Source organism: Carlito syrichta, unplaced genomic scaffold (assembly GCF_000164805.1).
Source record: "Carlito syrichta isolate Samal-C Ts95f unplaced genomic scaffold, Tarsius_syrichta-2.0.1 Scaffold305536, whole genome shotgun sequence".
Lineage (NCBI taxonomy): Eukaryota > Metazoa > Chordata > Mammalia > Primates > Tarsiidae > Carlito > Carlito syrichta.
The window spans coordinates 396974-418097 of NW_007249632.1; the positions used below are offsets into that span (position 1 = coordinate 396974).

Sequence of the window (21124 nt, forward strand, 5' to 3'; positions counted from 1 at the left end):
TTACCCCAAATGTAAAAATTTCATGTATCTTATAGGTTAGATGGTTTCAGTTGACCTCAGAATCTAACTGCCACTTATACATGGTTTGTATCAGAAAATATATTCTGATTTTCAAGCAATTGATTTTATATGTGCAGAAAGTGAGAAGTGCAAGAGTGACAAAATATCGATAGTTCTAAAATCCAGCTGATGTATATATTGAAAGTTTCTTATATGAAGACTTCACTGATTAATTTGGGTTATGTGGAGAAAAGAGAAGTTTCTATGTGTTTCAGTGTATTTACATTATGTCTTACTTGATCGTGTTTATTCTGTATTTCATTATCAAAGTACACTTTGTAATCATCATGAACCAGTTGTAAAGTAGAAAGTAGGCTGCTATTAATTAGTTAGCCTCTGAATATTTTATAGATGAGAAAACCCCATGGTATGGTAAGAGTGAATGCAGGTTGATATAAAGAGGTTCCATATCCAAAATAGAAATAGTACAGGAACATCTTCCATGATAAATCTACTACATTTAGCACAGTTGGTGATCCTCTTTTTGTAAAATTTCATCCTCCCTCAGATTGGGTCTCATTGAGCTCTTCTGCCTCTCCTCTACCATCCAGTGTTTTTTTCTTGGTCTCCTTTTGTGTTCATTTCCCTACTGTAGCTTTTAGGATGCTTTCAAGTTCAAGTAACAGAAATGCAGTTCACACCTGGCTTAAACAATAAGGAATGTTATTGATAGACATAACTGGAAGTATAACAATAGGGCAGACTTCAGGGGTAGTATAATCAGGGAAAGATTTTCTAGGCTCTACACTTCTTGGTCTGCTTTGTCCATGTGCTGGCTTATGGTGGGAAGGTTGTAAGCAGCAACTGGAAGGGTGGGAGGAAGAGCTTGGGGGCTCCATAATGTTGCTGAGCCACCATACTAGATCTAAATGGCCTTCTGTACACTCCCTGGCAGACCCTCTTCTCTTGGTAAGATTCATGTCACAGGGGCACTCAATTACAAAGGAGTCTGAGACACTCCAAATAGCTGCCAACAGGCTGGGGCAACAGGCTTCCAGGGAGAGAAAGAGAGTGCACCTCTTCATTACTCAGGAAACAAAAATATTTTCCTTCTGTCTGTTGAGCCAATTTAAGTCAAATTTCCACTCAGGATGAATTACTGGCAGGGGGCTATGAGATTATTCTCAAACCAACAGATCAACCCTTGGTGCAAGGAAAGGGTTGGTTTTCTACAAATCAGACAGCTTATTTGGGGGATGGTAGCTGCCCCAACAGTAAAGGTTGTGTTAGGGAACAGGAAGAGACATGGTGAATGTTGGAAAGGCAGTACACTACGGACCTGAATCAGACCCAGCATTTTTCTTTTCTCTCTTCTCCTTTTCTTGTCATTCATTTTCTAAGAAACCTTCTGCACTGTAATTGAGTCACTGAAAATTTCTGATAAAGCTATCCTCCCCAACAGACTTTTCACCATCTCTATTCTTTCTTCAGCTATACAGAAACATTAACATTCAACATGAAAATTAATTCATCATGTAATCTCTTGGGTAATTTGCCTTTCCAACTTTACAATTTGGGCCAATGTCATAGTCCATGCATGCTACTGTAACAAAATGCCATAAACTTGGTGGTTTATAAACAACAAAATTTATTTCTCATAGTTCTGGAGGCTGAGAAGTCCAAGACTGAGACACTGGTAGAATCGGTGTCTGGTGGAGGCCAGCTTTTTGGTTCATAGATGGTGCCTTCATGCTGTGTTTTTACATGATAGAAAGAGGGAAGGCAGCTCTCTGGGACTTCTTCCATAGGGGCACTACTCCCATTCACCTAGGTCATCTCCTGAAAGCCTCACTTCTTAATATTATCACATTGTTCATTAGGTTTCAACATTTGAATTTTGGAGAGCATAAACATTCACATCATAACAGTCAGTGATTCAGCTTTGGCTTATGCCTGGCTTATTTGTCTGTCCTTACCTCTTACCGTTGCCCTTTACTGTCTTCATTCCAGCCAAAAATCCTCTGACCACTCGATCTCACACAGTAGTCCTTTCTGAAGAATACTTTCTTTACCCCTCCCCGTTTTACTTCTCTCTTATGCCCTTCACAGCCAATGCCTATTTCTCTTTCACATGTTAGATAAGTAATCACTTCTAGCAATATGAGTTAGATGTTCCTCCCTGCAGTTATCCAGAAGCAACTTGTACATCCTTTTTAAGCAATTAACACACTAGTTTCTTTCTTTCTTTCTTTTTTCTAAGGAAGGAGAGGGGCAGGGAGGCAGGAGATTGGGGCAGAGAGAGGGAGGACAGAAGGAAGGAAAGTTAGGAAGGAAGGAAAGAAGAAAGGAGGGAGGAAGGAAGAAAAGAGGGGGAAGGGAGACAGGGTGAAAGGAAGGAGGGAGGGGAAAGGAGCGGAGGGGAAGGAAGTCAAGGAAGTGGGGGAGGGGGGCAGGGAGAGGGAGGACGGAAGGAAGGAAAGGAAGGAAGCAAGGAAGGAAAGCAGGAGGGAGGGAGGGGGAAAGAAGGAGCAGGCAGGGAGAGGGAGGATGGAAGGAGGGAGGGAGGGAGGAGGGAAGGAAGGCAACATACTATATTCTTAAAAAATCCAGAGTTTTCTTTCACCCAGGCTGGAGTACAGTGGCATGATCAGAGCCTCAAACTCCCGGGCTTAAGGGATCCTTCTGCTCTGATAATTCTTTTATTTTTTGTACAGATGGGGTCTTGATTTGCTGCCCAAGATGGTCTCAAACTCCTGGCTTCAAACAATCCTCCCACCTTGACCTCCCAAAACACTGGGATAACAAGTGTGAGCCATTACACTCAGTCTGCTAGCATAGTAAATTCTAAAAGAGTCTTAGTTCTCTGAGATTGTGTGCTGTAAGATGGCAGATACCATGTCTATCTAATATGAGATAAGCACAGTATCTAACACATGATAAGTTCTCAAAAATTAGGTTTTAAATATATGAGTAACTATAAACTTTCTTTTCTCTAGTTTGTTTTTTTTTTTTTTTAAGAGATCGAAGTCTGAAGTATAGGACAATCTTACTACTAAGCATTTCTTACCCATAAGTAGTGTCACAATTGGCATCCATTTTGGGCTTCCCTGAATGTGGAGAAAGTCCTCTGTTACTACTACTGAACTAGGGAAGTGAGGCCTAGAGAGGTAAAAAAAAAAAAAATTCTCTCTGTTGGCTATTTCAGGAGCAAGGGACCGAGGCATTGTTTTTTCTTGTGATTGTCTTGAGATTATTTTGTCTTGAGATATCACTGCTTAATAGAGAAGGATATTTAGAATGCTCATAGTGGAAACCTCAAGCATTTAACTGCATATAAAACATTTGAGAATAAGGCAGAACATCAGAATGGCAGAGGAAATATTTTCATAAATCCACCCCTCTATGAAAACTAATTTATCATGTAATCTCTTGGGTAATTTGCCTTTCCAACTTTACAATTTGGGCCAATGTCTTAGTCCATGCATGCTACTGTAACAAAATGCCATAAACTTGGTGGTTTATAAACAACAAAATTTATTTCTCATAGTTCTGGAGGCTGAGAAAAAAATATTAAAATAACTTTTTAAAAAATAGCTGTATATCAACCAAATACTTGCAGCAATTTGAGGGCTATTCAAGAAAATCTGCTGGGCTTTAATAATAACAGTAGGGTTTGTAAGGTAGTAACTTTACACCCAGCCACTATTTTCCAGTTCGAGGGTATCCTTGAACACTTGTAGTCTTACAACATTGTAGCAGTAAAAATCACAGCTTTGCAGGCACTTGTGAAGTCACATCAGGTTTGTGGTGCCTCACAAAGTTCTGTATCCACAGCATTGTCACTACTTAACTTCTTTCATGCTATCTGAAAAAGCCCATTCTCAAGACAGTGTTGTCATTTTTCCACACTTGTAGGGAAAACTCTATCCTCAAGTTGTTAGTCAAAAATTATTGACAGTTTTTTGTTTGTTTTGTTTTTGTTCCTGGTTTATTTATTTATTTATTTTCCATCATAGCTGCTCATGGCAGCATTACAAACTGGGCAAATAATACACACATACACATAATGTTTAAAAATGAGAGCAAGATGTCCATATGGGTCTTTGAAAAGCTCTGACATTTTTAGGGGGATGTAGAAGGGCAATGAGTACACAAGACTGTGTGCATGCTTAGGAAATGTCAGAGAAGATTATAGCCTCTTACCTTTGGTTGACCTTGAGGCTGTGCATGCATGAGAAACGAAGGTTAGAGCCCATTGTAAACTGCCTGAGCATTGCAGGCATATCCTCAAACTCACAGTCTTTCAACAATGAGAAGAGGAGTTATTGGTTCAAAGCAAATAAAGAAATCTATGACCAATTATTAGCTGACTATTAAGCTAACATAGAAGAGGCTTTAGTAATCATAAGCTACAGATAATAGAGACTTTACAGAATTAATACAGGATGTCAGTAAACAAATAGCAACAATGATAACAAAAATCAGCAACAACACATTTAGGAGAGAGGCAGAAGTGATTTCCAGAATTGCCATATTATATTATCTGAAATATCCAGTTGGCACACAAACAGGAAAGTGTAAAAATATATAGGAAATATGTAGTTAGTAGAAACTGTGCATAGGGCCCCAGATGCTAAATTTACTAGACAAAGACCTTAAATGTGTTATTGCAAATGTGTTTAAATGACTGAAGAAAACTGTATCTATAGAATTAAAATAAATTGTGACAGTGATGTCTCACCAAATAGAGAATACCGGTGAAGAGAAAGAAATTATAGAAAAGAAATAAATGGAAAATCTGGAGTCAAAAAGTATAAAATCTTAAGTAAAAAAGTCACCAGGGGGACTCAATGTCATATTTAAGCTGATAAAATTAATAATCTACCACCTTGAAGATAGGTCTTTTGAGATTAACCATGCTGAGGACCAAAAGGAAAAAAGAATGAAGAAAACAATGTGTGAGACACCATCAAGTGTCCCAACATATGCATAATGGAATTCTTGGGTGGGGAGAGGTGGCAGAAAGATTATTTAAAGAAATAATAGGCAAAATCTTCCAAATTTGATGAAAAACATTAATATACACATTCAAGAAACTCAATGAATTCCAACAAAGTTAAACTCAAGAAACATACCTAGATACATTGTAGTCAAACTGTCAAAAGACAAAGTGAGACTCTTCAAAGCACAAAGAGAAAAAACATTGCATAAAGGATCCTTCTTTAAGATTAACTACTGACTTCTCACTAGCAACCATGGAGGCCATAAGGCAACAGAATGACATTCAAATACAGAAAATAAAAGACTGCCAACCAAGACTTGTATATCTAGCAAAACTCTTCTTCAAAACTAAAGAAGTTTCAGATAAATAAAAATTGGGAGGATGTAATACTAGCAGACCTGCTCTATAATAAGTACTAATGGCAGGCTTTTAGACCAAAAAAAAAAAAAAAGACACTATATGGTAACACAAATCCACATAAAGAATTAAAAAGACTGCTAAAGAAAACTTCATGGGTAAACATAAGAAAGAATATATGTATTTTTGTTACTTTTTTCCTATCTGATTTTAAAAACAATGCATAAAGCAATAATTATAAAATGTGTTTATTGGCTTATAATGTAGAAAAATATAATATGTGTGACAATAATAGCACATGAGAGACAGGGAGGCAGAGTTATATTGGAGAAAAATTTCTATATAGTCTTTAAATTAGGTTAGTATCAAACTATACTAGATTGTTTTAATTAAATGTACTAGTTCTAATGCCCAGGGCAACCACTAAGAAAATAACTAAAATAAAAGTACAATAAAAAGAAACAACAAGGCAAGTAAATGGTACACTAATAAATATTTATTTGTTAGAAAGGAAAACAAGAATGGAGGAATAGGAGAACAACAAAACAAAAACACATGACATGTAAAAAAGTAACAAAATGGCAGACTTTATCAGCAATTATATTAAATGTAAAGCGATGAAATGCTCCAATTAAAAGGTAGAAATTGACAGAATGGATTTTTTAAGTGATTCAACTGTATGCTGTCTACAACAGACACACTTTAGTCAAAGTCACAAATAGTTGAAAGTAAAAGGATAGGGAATATAATTTATACAAACAGTACCCAAAAGAGAACTGAAGTGGCTATATTAATATCAGACAAAATAGATCCTAAGACAACAAAGTGTTACTAGAGACTAAAAGGGACATTTAATAATAGTGAATCAGTTAATACATCAGGAAGACATACAACTATAAACAAATATGTGTACCTAACAGCAGAACAACAAAATATACGAGGCAGAAACTAATAAAATTGAAATGAGAAATATATAATTCAGCAGGACTAGTTGGAGAATTTAATACCTCACATATTTTATAATGGATAGAACAAGTAGGCAGTATATCAACAAAGAAATAAAACACTTGAACAATACTAAGCCAACAAGACCTACAGACATCCATAGAGCACTTCATCCAACAAAAGCAGAATATGCATTCTTCTCAGGTGCACATGGAACATTTTTCAAGAATAGCCCGTGTAAATTTAAAAGCATTGATATCATACAAAGTTTTTTCTCTGACCACAATGGAATGAAATTAGGAATCATTAACAAAAAGATCTCCTTGTCCTCAAAATTTATATCCTTTTCAGTACTCTACTACTGTCCTCAAAGTTACTGATTTCTACTTAGATGCCTTCTTCTTTTTGTAATTGTTATTTGAAAATTATATTTCTCTGGGCTTATTGATTTTAACCCTCCCTGTTTTAAAAAATTTATGTAAGAAGAAAAACTTGACCTGATTGTTAATTACAAGGTTCCCAGCTCATGGAATCTCAGCATGTGTGGCATCTCATAGTTAAAACTTTGTGCTGTGTGGTTGTACTTTACTTTGCTAACTATCTTTATTTGCAGAAATGTTAATATTGTATCTGGTTATGACTTTTTTTTTAAAAGTAATTTCCAGGTGATCACATGTCAATAATGACTGTGACATAAGAGAGCCAACTATGTAAGGAAACCCAGGGCCCATTGACCATTTAGTTGACCAACACTTGCACAGCAAGATACTTTTCCATTGCAATTTACAAATTACAGATTTGAACATTATGAATCATGGATCATCAGTCAGGCATTGGCACCTTAAAGTGGAAACCTTCTAAATCTGGTGGTAATTATTATCCAGATTCTGGCCCTTAAGTGACTATTAACTACCATGAATGGATATTTTCATTCAAATTATTCTCACTGTACATTTCCGTGAAATGTAGACTGCAGTTTTCTTGAAGGCATGTGTGTTCAGTAAAATGCACTATCTGTGTTTTTCCCTTTGGTTGAATTGTCGTGGTTCCTCCTCATTGTGGAGTTTTAACTTGGCAGTTCTAACACTGGAGGTATCAAGAAGCTATGCAACTCAATGAAAAAAATGAGAGAAAAATATTCCAGTGGAGCTTTCTCTTTTCAACTGACTTAGAATTGAGTAAATTTGCTGCCCACCTCACAAATATCAAAGTGCTAGGTGCCTCGGGGTTATTTAACATAGAAATTGAAACAAAAATGGATTAAGACCTTTGCTGTGTTAAAAATAGAAAAGATCTCTTAATAGAGTAAAGTCATCATACCTTAAGAGTTTTGTTCTTCCCTTTTTGGGATTAGCTACTTGATCCACACTATTCCGTGGCTTATTTAGATGAAAATACAGATTTATAGAAAACTCTATAATAACGTTGAAAACACAACAACCAACAGCAACTGAAAACTGTGGTTTAAAATATCGTGTGTGTGTGTGTGTGTGTGTGTGTGTGTGTGTGTGTGTGTGTGTGTGTGTGTTTCCCTGCTACCTAACTCTGCATTCATCACTAGGAAAAAGAAAAAACTCTTGCAACTCTTACATCTTTTCCTGAGTTTTTCAGAGCAGTTGTTCTGATATAAACAAATAACATCACAGGTAAGTATGCCTTTTTTCCTATTGTAGTTTTATTTTAGTTGGAGCAGTGCCCGGCAATACTTTGCCAATGTTGTGACACAGTGCATAGGAATGATTGATTAGAATAGCACTCTCTGTCATTTTCTTTCAGACTGTGACTTTTATTAATTAAGAAATCCATTCTGTAGCAATAACTTCACCTGGACAAAAATAAGACTTATGCAGTACTAAATTAGTGGTTCCACATTTCTTTCTGTGTGATTAAATATTTGAATGTTTTCACTGAACAGCTTTTGAAATGAAATGGATTAAGAAGGAAGCAAAAATGTCAGATTTCTTTGTGGAATTAAGCTATAAATTAAGAGATCAGCAATTTTATATAAAAGTATCATAGTATAAAGAAGTACTGAAAGCAATTTTTAAGATGAACATAATAGTTTAATCTTATTTTCTGACTCAAGCCTTAAACTTTTTGGATTCCAATGATGCTTTCACTAAAGATAATAAAGAACAGTGGAGTTGGAGCTGATGATTATGTGATATAAAGGTGGGCTTTTTAAAAGGGGCTTCACAATCAAAAGCACATTAGTTTTGCTCTTAGTTCTGACACTTTGGTCAAGTCATTTTATCCATCTGAGCTTCCGCTTCTTTATCTCAAAATTCAAATAATTATCTCAGTTCATCTCTCTTTGGTAAGACTGAAAAATCAAACCAAACAAAACCCACCATCATGGATGTTTCTGTGTTCTGTTTAGATGTGAGCCCTTAATAAGTTCACAACTCTGCTGAGGTTATAGTTACAGCAGTTTAGCAAAATAACAGAATGTTTTATATTCTTTGAGTTATTTTAAACTAAAAGTTTTTTATTTTTCTGAAAGTAAAATCTTTGAATTTTCAGTTTTCATCAGTGTGAAAAAAAAGTCTAAACATTGGATTTATCTCTGAGCCTCTTTGGGAGCTCACAGCACAGGGTTTGATATTTCAGAATAATTGAAAACTGTAACTGTAGGTTGGTACTCCCTTTGGGGTTCTAAAATGTTTAATCCAGCAGGTTATAATGTGTGTATACCTTAATATACATATACACAGATTGATGTCTTAAATAAGCATATGCTCATACGTGATATAGATAATTTGTTTATCTCTTTATCCAGTGATTTGTTATTTATATACACTGAAAGTTTCAGCCCCTTGAGATTAGAGAATGTAGGCTGCAGCTCATAGCTGTCACTCTCTCAGGATGTAGCTCAGGGCACTATTTCCAGGAGATAAGGTGGGAAGAGAAGACAGCTCCTCCTGCACCTTCCTCTGACTCATAATGCTGGCTAACTTTCCTGCCTGTCTGGGCTAGTATATGTGGAAGATGGGTCTCCTTTGCCATCTGAATCCTTGAATCACTCAGCCTGGTTGTTTCTCTTGGCAACCTGGACTGTGCTTTCTCCTTTGTCTCAGAAGAAGAAATCCTTTTTCTCCCATTCTCTAGAAAGAGCAAAATTGAGTTTTCCAAGACTCTTCTCTTGCCCAAATGCTAGGTGCCTAATGCTATCCTCTTCCTTCAGCAAGGGTGACGAGAGACTGAGTGCACAAATAGATAATGGCCAGACCCTATGCACAAATAGAACTTTGAGCCACTACCTGCAGTAACCTGCTCAAGAAAGCAATTCTGTATATATAATATACAGCCCGGAAAGCCATTCTCCTGTAAGTCATACAGAAGACCAAGTAATCACTTCTGTAACAATTATCCCAAAATGCCAGGACTTTATTAATATCTAACAGCTTGCCTGATGTTTTTCCCCATGATTCCAACTTAAGACCAGATTACCAAATTTGTTCCCCTAACCAATCACATAGGATGTCCTGCTAGCTAGCCACATTCAGCTTCTCCTGGCCAACAACCTCCACTCAGAGCACTCCTGAAGCCTTCCATTTTCTCCACTATAAAGCTTTCCCACTCCTCTGCCAAATCTGACCATGGTTGACTCCCTTGCTATAGCAAGCTCAGAATAAATACCCTTGGCATGTCTCACTTCATTGTTCTTTATCTCTGCAATAAGAAATGTCAGCTTTTTCTTGTATTGCTATTATTAAAATTTGAAAAATGAGATTTGATCAGAATGCATTAGAATCAGTGAGAGATTGCTCCTTTAATGCTACGTGTTTCCTTAGAGTTGTTATTAGAATTATTGCAAAGAGAATTGCTATGATAGCATTACAATCACTGTGGTATTTGCTCTGATTGCATAACTTCAGCTCAGCACTATGAGGATATTCCCCACCCTGGGGTATTGCTTCTATGGCAGATTACACTGCTACCTGTTTCTTGTCATCATGGTGTAAAGTATAGGCATGTTTTGGCTAAGATTTAAGCAAGTTGATTTAATCTCAAAAAATAAGATACAGGTTGGGGAGGGGTGGGGGGATAAAAAATATGAAAAATAAGATAATGTAATTCCTAAAATAATGATAATTAATAAGTGCGTTGTTATAGTATAGTATACATTATATTAGTACATTATAGATAAAGTATAGTATACATTATATTAGTGCATCATTGTTATTAATGCATTCCAACTCTAATTTAATGCATAAACTTTGCCTTTGACCACATGCCTTTTCCTAAATTAGATTCAGATCCTTTCAAGAATATCCATGTCTCTGGGACTTTTCTCAGCTTCCAATGTCTGTATTTTCTCAATGCCTTTTTTTTTTTCTTAACAGCTAAGCACAAACACAAGTAAAAATATTACTTATTGAATCTTGTTTATATTACTCTGAACCCTAAGAGCTCTTGTATTATGTTTTGTTCACATGTTAAAAACATAGCTCTTGCTGTCTCTCTCCAAGCTATGTTTTATTTTGCTCCTATAAATTTACTTTTTCCCATGTTGATGTGAATTATTCCTGGTCCCCTTCCAATTGCTACTTGCTTTCTTAGCCAGAGCTAATTCTAACTTGAATCTACATAAGTGTTATGGGTTAAATTGTGTCTCCCCAAAATTAACATGTTAATTCCACTCCCCAGAATATGACTAGATTAGGAGACTGTATTGGGCCTTTTAAAAAGGTAGGGGCCATTAGAGTAGGCCCTAATCCAATCTGATTGGTGTCTTTATAAAAAGAACTTTGGACACACAGAGAGAAATCAGGGATGCATGCCCACCAAGGAAATGCCACAGCAGAAGGATGCAGTGAGAAGAAGAAAATGAACGAACCCTGCAAGAAAAAGAGCGATCCCTCAAAAGAAACCACACTTGCTGACATGTTGATTTTGGACTTTTAGCCTCTGGAACTGTGAGGACATAAATTTCTGTTACCCAGTCTGTGGTACTTGGTTACAGCAGCCCTAGCAAATTATTGTCATTAGTGACTTTTCTTAGTAACTCCCCTTACTTAGCAATGTGCAACGTTTACTAACTGTTCAGCACAAATGTTTCTCTGAATGGTCCTATTTTGCTACATAGAGGAAAATATTTAAAGCTCAGTTAGACCAATTATGTTTGATTAGAACAAAATTAAAGTGATTTGATGTCAAGCTTCATGCATCATAATCAGTTTTATCATCATCTGAGCACATCATGAAATTGAGAATATATCAACCAAGTGATAGAAGGAAAGTATATAGGCTAAGAGGAAAGAAGAAATTAGGTTGAAAAGAAATCAATATGTGGATTAGCAGAATCAGATTAAAAATGTAAAATATAATGCTGAAGGGTTTTTTTGTTTTTGTTTTTTACTGCTCTCTATACAACATATTTCTTATCATATGAAATATCATTGCTTTGAGATTGGTGATCTTTTTTATTTATTATTTATTTTAAAGGTGTGGGGTACATTTCAGGGTTAGGTATATAAGTGGTCATCGTACAGGTGAAGTTTCCACATTTCTTTGGTCTCCACCTGGTTTGAGATTAGGTACCCTTATTGATGTTATGTCTACCCCCACCTTACCTCCCCTGGCAGTTTCCCACTACTATCAGTCCCTTTCTTATAACATTATGATAAATGTTCAGGGTCTGCTTATGAGTGAGAACATGTGGTACTCAGTTTTTTGTTTCTGTGATAGGTCACTGAGTGTGATAGACTCTAAATCCATCCAAGTTGTAGCGAAGTCCATATGTTTGTCCATCTTTATGGCTGTGAAATATTCCATCGTGTATATGTGCAACATTTTTTAAAATTCAGTTCATTTTAGATGGGCAGCCTGATTGGTTCCATGTTTTTACTATTGTGAATAATGCTGCAGTTGACATGCATGTGCAGGTATCTTTTTTATAGAATGATTTGAGTTCCTCTGGGTATATTTCCAGAAGAGTGTTTGCTGGATCATATGGAATGTCTATTTTTAGATTTTTTAGGAATTGCCACACTTGCACAGAAGTTGTATTAGTTTACACTCCCAACAACAGTGTAGAAGCATTCCTTTTTCCCTACATCCTCTCCAATATCTGTTGTTTTTTGGTTATTGATTATGGTCATCCTGACAGGAGTTAGGTGATATCTCAGTGTGGTTTTAATTTGCATTTCTTTGATGATTAATGAGGCTAGCATTTTTTCTTGTATCTGTTGGCTGTTCATATGTCTTCTTTTGAGAAGTGTCTATTCATATCTTTTGTCCACTTTTTAATAGGGCTGTTTGGTTTTTTTCCTTTTGGCACATTTGAGTTCCTTGTAGATCCTGTATGTTAGTTAGACCTTTGTCAGATATACAATTGGCAAATATTTTTTCCCATGCTGTGGACAGTCTCCCTGCTCTCTTGATGGTTTCTTTTGCTTTGAAGAAGCTTTTTAATTTCATGAGGTCCCAGTTGTCTATATTATCGCTTATGACATGGGCATTTGGGTTTTTTTTTTTTTTTTTTGAGTGAGAGTCTCACTCTGTCACTCAGACTGGAGTGCAGTGGTTGCTCCTGGCCACTGCAGCCTCGACCTGCTGGGGTCCGGCAATCCTTCCGCCTCAGTCTCGAAGTGGCTAGAACTACAGGCGCACGCTACCACACCCGGTTAGTTTTTGATTTATTGTAGAGATGAGGTCTCGCCAAGTTGCCCAGGTGGGTCTCGAACCCACGGGCTCAGGCAATCCACTCACCTCGGCCTCCCAAAGCGCTGGGATTACAGGCTGAGTCCCCGAGCCCGGCCACATTTGGGGTTTTAATCAAGAATTGGTTGCCTATTGCAATTTCCATAAGGATTTCTTCTGCTTTTTCTAAGATTCTTATAGTTTGAGGTTTTATGTTTAGGTTTTGATCCATTTAAAGTTTATTTTTGTGTATGGAGATATATAGGAGTTCTGTTTCAATCTTCTGCACATGGTCAGTCAGTTTTTCTAGCACCATTTACTGCATAGGTTCTCCTCTCCCCAGTGGTTGATGGTGGAAGTTTTGTCAAAGATGAGTTGGTTGAAAAATTGAGGTTTCAATTCCAGAATCTCTGTTTTGTTCCCTTGGTCTATATGCCTGTTCTTCTATAAATATCAGGCTGTTTTGATTATTGTAGCCTTTTAGTAAAGTACAAAGTCTGGAAGTGTGATACCTCCTGCTTTGTTTATTTTGCTGAGGATTGTTTTGGCTATTCGTGGTTGTTTATGTTTCCATGTGAATTTCTGTACTGTTATTTCCAGTTCTGAGAAGAATACTGTTGGTAATTTAATGGGTATTGCACTGAATCTGTAGATTGCCTTTGGTAGAATGGACAGACATCTTAAGAATGTTGATTATTCCAATTGATGAGCATGGAATACGTTTCCATTTGTTTGTGTCTTCTTTGATTTCTTTGAGCAGTATTTTGTAGTTTATGTTGTAAAGGTCTTTCACTTCTCTACTTAGGAAGATGTTGAGGTATTATATTTTTTGTGGCTATTGTGAATGGGATTGTGCTTTTTATTTGGTTCTGTCTGTCTGCTGTTGGTATATAAGAATGTGACTGTCTTTTGCACATTTATTTTGTACCCTGAGACTTTGTCAAAGTCCTTTATCAGTGCAAGGAGGTTTTTGACAGATTATCTTGGATTTTCAAGGTATAGGATAATAACAACAGCAAAGGGAGACAACTTAACTTCCTCTTTTCCTATTTGGATACCCCTGATTTCCTTCTCTTGTCTGATTGCTCTAGCTAGAACTTCCAACACTAAGTTGAACAGGAGGGATGAGAGCCTTGTCTTATTCTTGTTTTCAGGGGAAATGTTTCCAATTTCTGTCTATTTAGCAATATGTTGACGTGGGTTTATCATAAATGGTTCTTACTATCTTGAGGTATGTTCCTTCCATGCCTAGGTATTCAAGGATTTTTATCAAGAAGGGATACTGAATTTTATTGAATGTTTTTTCTGCATCTAATGATATAATCATGTGGTTCTTGTTTTTACATCTGTTGCTGTATTTAATTATATTTGTGGTCTTGTAGTTGTTGAACCTGCCCTGCATCCTGGAGATGAAGCCTACTTGGTCATGGTGGATGATTTCTGTGATGTGTTGTTGGATCCAATTTGTTAGAATCTTGTGAGAATTTTTGCATCTGTGTTTATCAGGAATATTTGCCTGTAGTTCTCTTCTTTGTTGGATCTTTACCCAGTTTGAGTATTAGTGTGTACCAAAATAATTGTAAAATGATGATACATGAATAATGCTGCAATAGACATGCATGTGCAGGTATCTTTTTTATAGAATGATTTGAGTATCTCTAGATATATTCCCAGAAGAGGGATTGCTGTGTTGTATGATGATTTGAGGAGAGTTCTGTCTTTCTCAATTGCCTGCAATACTTTTAATAGGATTGGTATCAGCTTCTCCTTGTATGTTTTGTAGAATTCCCAGGGTAAGCTGTCTGGTTCAGGGCTTTTTTTTTTTTTAAATAGTTTTCTTATGATGGAGAAACTTTCCTGGGTTGATATTAGTCTAATCAGTGTTGCAATTTCCTCTTGCTTCAACCATGGGTAGTTCTGTAATGTCAGAAAGTCCTCGATTTCATTTAGATTATCGTGTTTGTTTCATACAGGTGTGCATAGTAATCTCTTATAATCTTTTCTAGTTCTTTGAGGTCAGTTGTGACTTGATCTTTTGCATTTCTGGTTGTGTTTGGTGATCTTTTATGGACATGTTTAAGGGATTGGTAAAAGTTTTGCAGTCTAATAGGATTTAATCCTAAACATCACCATTTGATTGGATTACATTTTACAAGATCTGTGTAATATAGGAGAAAAAAATATTCAACTTTTAGAGATATATAGAAAATATAGGTTAAGAAGGATAAAAGAAAGCTGAACTCAAAATTTTAACAGTCCCCCACATGAAGTGTCACTTAAATGACTATAAAAACATAATAATGATGCAAATATTTTCTAGAAGGTAGGGAGACAATAGCAGATGACAATGTCAACATGTTTTTTTGAAAATGGAAAATAGGAGGGAATACCTTATTTGACAGGTCCAAGAAAGCAGAAACTGAAGTAACTGCAGAGAGGCTTCTAGAGAAGGAATTTTAAATAGCTGGTCCTACAGCTAGTGAAGAAACTGCATGGCCTCAAATAATAGTTTTATCTATACTGCCATGAAAAAAAAAAAAAAACTGGCTTGTCAATGTGCCCAACATTGAGGTCCATCAGACACAAGCCCTGCCCTTTCACACAGATGTCCAATCACTATTTCAGTTTTAAAGGACTAACAACCAGAGATCACAAGACACTGAGGAGAGCCTTCAACATAAAAGATGAACAAACAAAACAAAAAGAAAGCTGTAGCTCCAGGGAGACAGCACACGCAGGGAACAAAAGCACATACTTCTAATATACTAAAAGAAATGAGAGAAGATAGTTTATCTATAGAACAAGAAAAGATACTATAAAAAAGAACAAAGACCCAGGAAGGGCTCTCAGGAATTAAAAAATGTGATTTGCAGACATAAGAATTCAATAGCAGTATTAGAAGTTAAGGACTTCTTCCAGAAGGAAAAACAAAAAAGGAAGATGGAAAATAGGAAAAACAGAAAGACTAGAAGCTTAATTTAGCAAATCTAACATACAGATAAAAAAGAGTTCTAGAGAGAATAGAGGAAAAAAATAGAGAAGAAATTATTAAATAGCATTAGAAGATGTCCAGAACTAGAAAATGTAAGTTTTCATTTTGAAGGGCATCACTGAGTGTCCAGACTTTACACTAAAGCATATCATCACGAAATTTCAGTAAACCAGAAAGGAAGAGAAGGTCTTAAAATACTCATCATTATCATAATGCTATACTTTGTATAAGCAGACACTTTGAGCACATTGATATCCAAACTCAAACCAACAAATTACTTAACATCTCTACTTGCTTGCCTAATGGACATCTTGAACTTACCATTGTTCTGAGTCATAATTTGCTGGTATTTTTTCCCACTCCACTGGTTTTCTGTTCACTCTATTGATTATTTCTTTTGCTGAGCAGAAGTTTTTTAGTTTAATTAAGTCCCATTGGGCTATTTTTGTGTTTGTTTCAATTGCTTTTAGGGTCTTGGTTGTAAATTCTTGGTCTAGGCCAATGTCCATAAGAGTGTCTCCTAGGTTTTCTTCTAGGATTTTTATAGTTTAAGGTCTTACACTTAAGTCTAATCCATCTTGAGTTAATTTTCATATATGATGAGAGATAAGGATCCAGTCTCATTCCCCATTCTGGATGACATTAAGATTATTTGTGATTCATGAGAGGAGATCAAAATATCAATATCAACAGGAGCTGGAAGACCTGGATTTTTACCCTTCTGGACTTAAGACTTCAGGGAAGGAAACTGCTGCAGTGGTAGCAGTAGCAAGAGTACTGGAATTAGAAATGGAGCCTGAAGATGGGAGTTGCTGCAATCTTATGATAAAACTTGACCAGAGTTGCTTCTTAGGAATGAGCAAAGAAAGTGGTTTCTTTTTTTTTTTTTTTGAGTTGGAGTCTCACTCTGTTGTGCAGGCTAGAGTTCAATGGCACATTCATGGCTACTCCAGTGTCGACTTATTGGGCTCTGGCGATCCTTCTGCTTCAACCTTCCATGTGGCCAGAACTACAGGTCTGTTCTACCATGCCCGGCTAATTTTTTATTTATTGTAGAGATGAGGTCTCGCCAAGTTGCCCAGGTTGGTGTCAAACCCTCAGGCTCAGGCAATCCACTCGCCTCAGCTTCCAAAAGTGCTGGGTCTTTAGGCTGAGCCACTGAGCCCAGACAAGAAAGTGGTTTCTTGAAGATCTAATCTACTTCTGGTAAAGATGCCATGAACATTTTTGAGTAAAGATTAAGATAAAATGAAATTTTATTAACATGGAAAAGTGGACATTATTAACTGAAGCAGCATGTTAATAAATAACATATAAAATGATCTAATTTTTGCTAGAAATTATTATTTTTTTACATCAAGTTCTCACTTTGTCACCCAGATTGGAGTTCAGCATGATCACAGCTCACCACAGCCTCCAACTTGGGCTCAGATGATCCTTCTGCCTCAGTCGCCCAAGTAGCTGGGACTTAGCTATGCCACCTTACTTGGCTATTTTTTTTTTCTCTTTTTATAGAGATGAGGTCTCACTATATTGCCCAAGTTGGTCTCGAACTCCTGGGCTCAAAGTGCTCCTCCTGCTTCGGCCTCCCAAAGTGCTGGGATTACAGTCATGAGCCACTGCGCCCAGCATAGACTCTTGAGGGCGGTTTTTTAAATGAGAAATCAAAGGCACAGAGTTATGTTATTTGTCCCAAATCACACAGTTAGTAAGAGGCAGAGTCAGATTTCCAAACACGTCAGTCTGGCTTCAAATTTTACTCTATAAAAAGTATACTATACTGACTTTTATAAAGCTTGGGGTGGAAGAAGCATCTAATGAACATCATTTTTCCAATACCAGCATTAAAAGTTACAACATAATGGAGGAATACCTTCAAAGTTATAAAAATACATTGGTCTTGGCAATAACTTTACAGATAAGACACCAAAAAAACTGGCAACAAAAACAGAAATAAGCAGGTGGGACTACATCAAACTAAAAAGCTTCTGCATATCAAAGAAAACAATCAACAAAATGAAAGGTAGCCAATGGAATGGGAGAAAATATCAGGAGTGCCAAAAATATGTATACATATTTTAAGAGATTTTTTTTTTGGAAAGCTCATTTATTAAGAGGACAGAAAAGCTCCCACAGTGGGAGGGGACCCGGGGGGCTTACCCTTTTCTGTGTATTACTTTTAGTTCGCCATAATCCAAAGTGTCTAGATGTTGACAGGAACCACTTTGAGCACCTCTTGTAATTGCAGAAGTCAAATGTGACTTATATTCATCTTTTGCTATTGGTATATATTGAGTATTGCAATTTTGATACAGTTTTTTCTTTCTTAAAATGTGTACACATTTTTTGGCACTCCTCTGTATTTGCGGACCATACCCCTGATGAGGTTAATACCCAAAATATACAAGGAATTCATGTACCTCAATGGCGAAATAATAATAATAATCCAATTTTCACATTATCAAAGGGCCTGAATAGACATTTTTCTAAAGAAAACACGCAAATAGCCAACAAATATATGAAAAATTGCTCAAGATCACTAATCATCAGTGAATTGCAAATCAAAACCACAGTGAGATGTTGACTCACACCTGTTAGGATGGCTAATATGAAAAAGATAAGAAGTAACAAGTGTTGGTGAGGTGAGAATGTAGAGAAAAGGGAACTCTTGTTCACTGTTGGTAGGAAGGTAAAATAGTGCTGCCGTAATGGAAAACAATGCGGCAGTTCCTCAAAAAGTTAGAAATAGAACTACCATACAATCTAGCAGTCCTACCTCTATATTCAAGGGAAATGAAATCAGTATCTTGAAATAACTGCACCCCCATGTTCACTGCAGCATGATTTACAACAGCCATGATATGGTAACAACCTACATGTCCATCAACAGATGAATGAATAAAGACATTCCAGTATATAAACAAAATGGAATATTAGCCTGTAAAATGAAGGAAATCCTGCCATTTATGACAGCGTGAATGAACCTGGAAGACATTATGCTAAATGAAATAAGCCAGACACAGAAAGACAAATACTGTATGATTTCGCTTATATGTGGAATCTAAAATCAAACTCATAGAAGCAGAGAGTAGAGCAGTAGTTGCCTGGGGCTGAGGAGTAAGGGGGGAATGGGAAGAAGTCAGTCAGAAGGGTACAGACTTTCAAAAATAAAATGAAAAACTTCTGGGGCTCTAATGTGTAATATTATGCATAAATTAACACTGGATGTGTTAATTTATTTGATTGTGGTAATCATCACACAATGTATTTATATCAAATCATTGCATTGTTCACTTTGAATATATTCAATCTTTGCCCACTAAATATTTTTTTAAAAAACAAATAGTAAGGCCGGACCCAGTGGCTCAGCCTGTAATCCCAGGACTTTGGGAGGCCAAGGTGAGTGGATTGCCTGAGCCCGTAGGTTCAAGACCCACCTGGGCAAGTTGGCAAAACCTCATCTCTACCATAAATCAAAAATTAGCCGGGTAGGGTAGCGCACGTCTGTAGCTCCAGCTACTTGGAAGGCTGAGGCAGAAGGATTGCTGGAGCCCAGCAGGTCGAGGTTGCAGTGGCCGGGAGCGTGCCACTGCACTCCAGTCTGGGCAATAGAGTAAGACTCCAACTCAAAAAAAAAAAAAAAAAAAAAACAATAATTACACTAGATAAGAACAAAATTATAAAAAGAAAATTCTAAATAAATTTACTACCTAAATACCTAACCATACATAATTAAGCCTTCAATCAAATGTAACAGGTTCAGATATTTTCATAAATTTAGTTTTACCTGTGACTTGTCCTTCCTCAGGAGCAAATAAACTCCAGTAATTAGAGGGCCCAATACCAGGTGGAGGCCAAGGGGAGTTCCATGAAAACCGTTGTCCAGCAAGCTCAAACAGCAGGTGGTTCACATTAGAGCAGGCAGGGGGCAACTGGAGAGTTACCTTCAGAAAAAGCAAGTAACAGATTATCTCATATTTTTGGCAAATGTCAGAATACAATCAAGAGACTTGATAGCACTCTTCCTGAGCTGGTGAAGATATAGTGTTAAGTGCATGAAAAAAATTAAGCCAAGAAAAAGGGGGCAGAATTGAAAAAAACCTTCAAGTGATATGAAGCATAATCATTACAATTCAAGTCAAGTGTGAATGATACTTCATTGTCATAATATTATAAAACCGAAATGTGAGTTTACCCAGATGTATGAAAGATTTGTGAAATTAACTCTATTGAAGGATGACATCGAGGGAAAAGAAGAAGACATCAAATTGTTAAAATGGGATGAGTGATAATGTCTAAAATTGATAAACAAGCAACTGCAATATAAACATCTTTAGACATAAGCAGATAAATCATGAAATGAATATTTAAAAGAATGAGCTGGGAGTTGGACTCAGGTTTGGGGACGATGTGGTGAAGAGACTGCTATTTTCATTAGAAAACTCATAGTAATATTTGACTTTTTAAAAAAATGTGTATCTTTTAATTGAATAAAAATATTAGTAAGGAAAATAGTTAAATGAGTTTGACTTTAGTTTGCTTCTCAAGAGAAGTACTTTCTGCAGGAAGTAGATTCTAAGAGAAGACTTTACAAATAGGATTTAGTTTAATTTGAGGTTGGAGAGAGAAGTGTACCACCCAAGTGGGATGAGCAAGCTGTCTGGGAAGGTGAGGAAACTCCCTCAACTGGACAGAGGTTGGGATTTGGGCATGTTGTGACTTGGAACTGGGAAGTCCATTTATAGATGCCTAGAGCACTAAATCTAGCTGAGATGTGAATTATGAGGTGAGTGCTGATAATGGGCTTATGAAGACACATGGCACTGTAGAAAGAATCAAATCTCTGCTTTCTGAAGTCTTTTTCACCACAAGAAAAAATGGGAGATAGAAGGTGTTGTATTCTGGGCAACCAACTTGAATACCAATGATATTAGTTTGTTTTTCTTTTCAGTTGTATGAAATGGATGAATTTCAGGCAAAGGAAGTAATATTTCAGAAGAGACTTTAAAATGTAGGCATTTCCTTCTCTTTGTGAGCTTTCATGACTCCATTGGAATGTCCTAAAAAATTGGATTATTTATAATCACAGACAACTGAGTAATATTAATGAAGAGAAAATTTATATTCTCTCTTCCTCTCTCTCTTTCTCTTTATCTTTCTCTCTCTCTCTCTCTCTCTCTCTC

The 21124-nt window shown here is 36.5% G+C and overlaps 1 protein-coding gene across 1 annotated transcript in view; it reads left to right on the forward strand.

Moving 5' to 3' along the window:
• Positions 1–21124, forward strand: part of ASPH (aspartate beta-hydroxylase) — a 207459-nt gene that overhangs the window by 160803 nt on the left and 25532 nt on the right. The gene's annotated exons all lie outside the window — the stretch shown is intronic.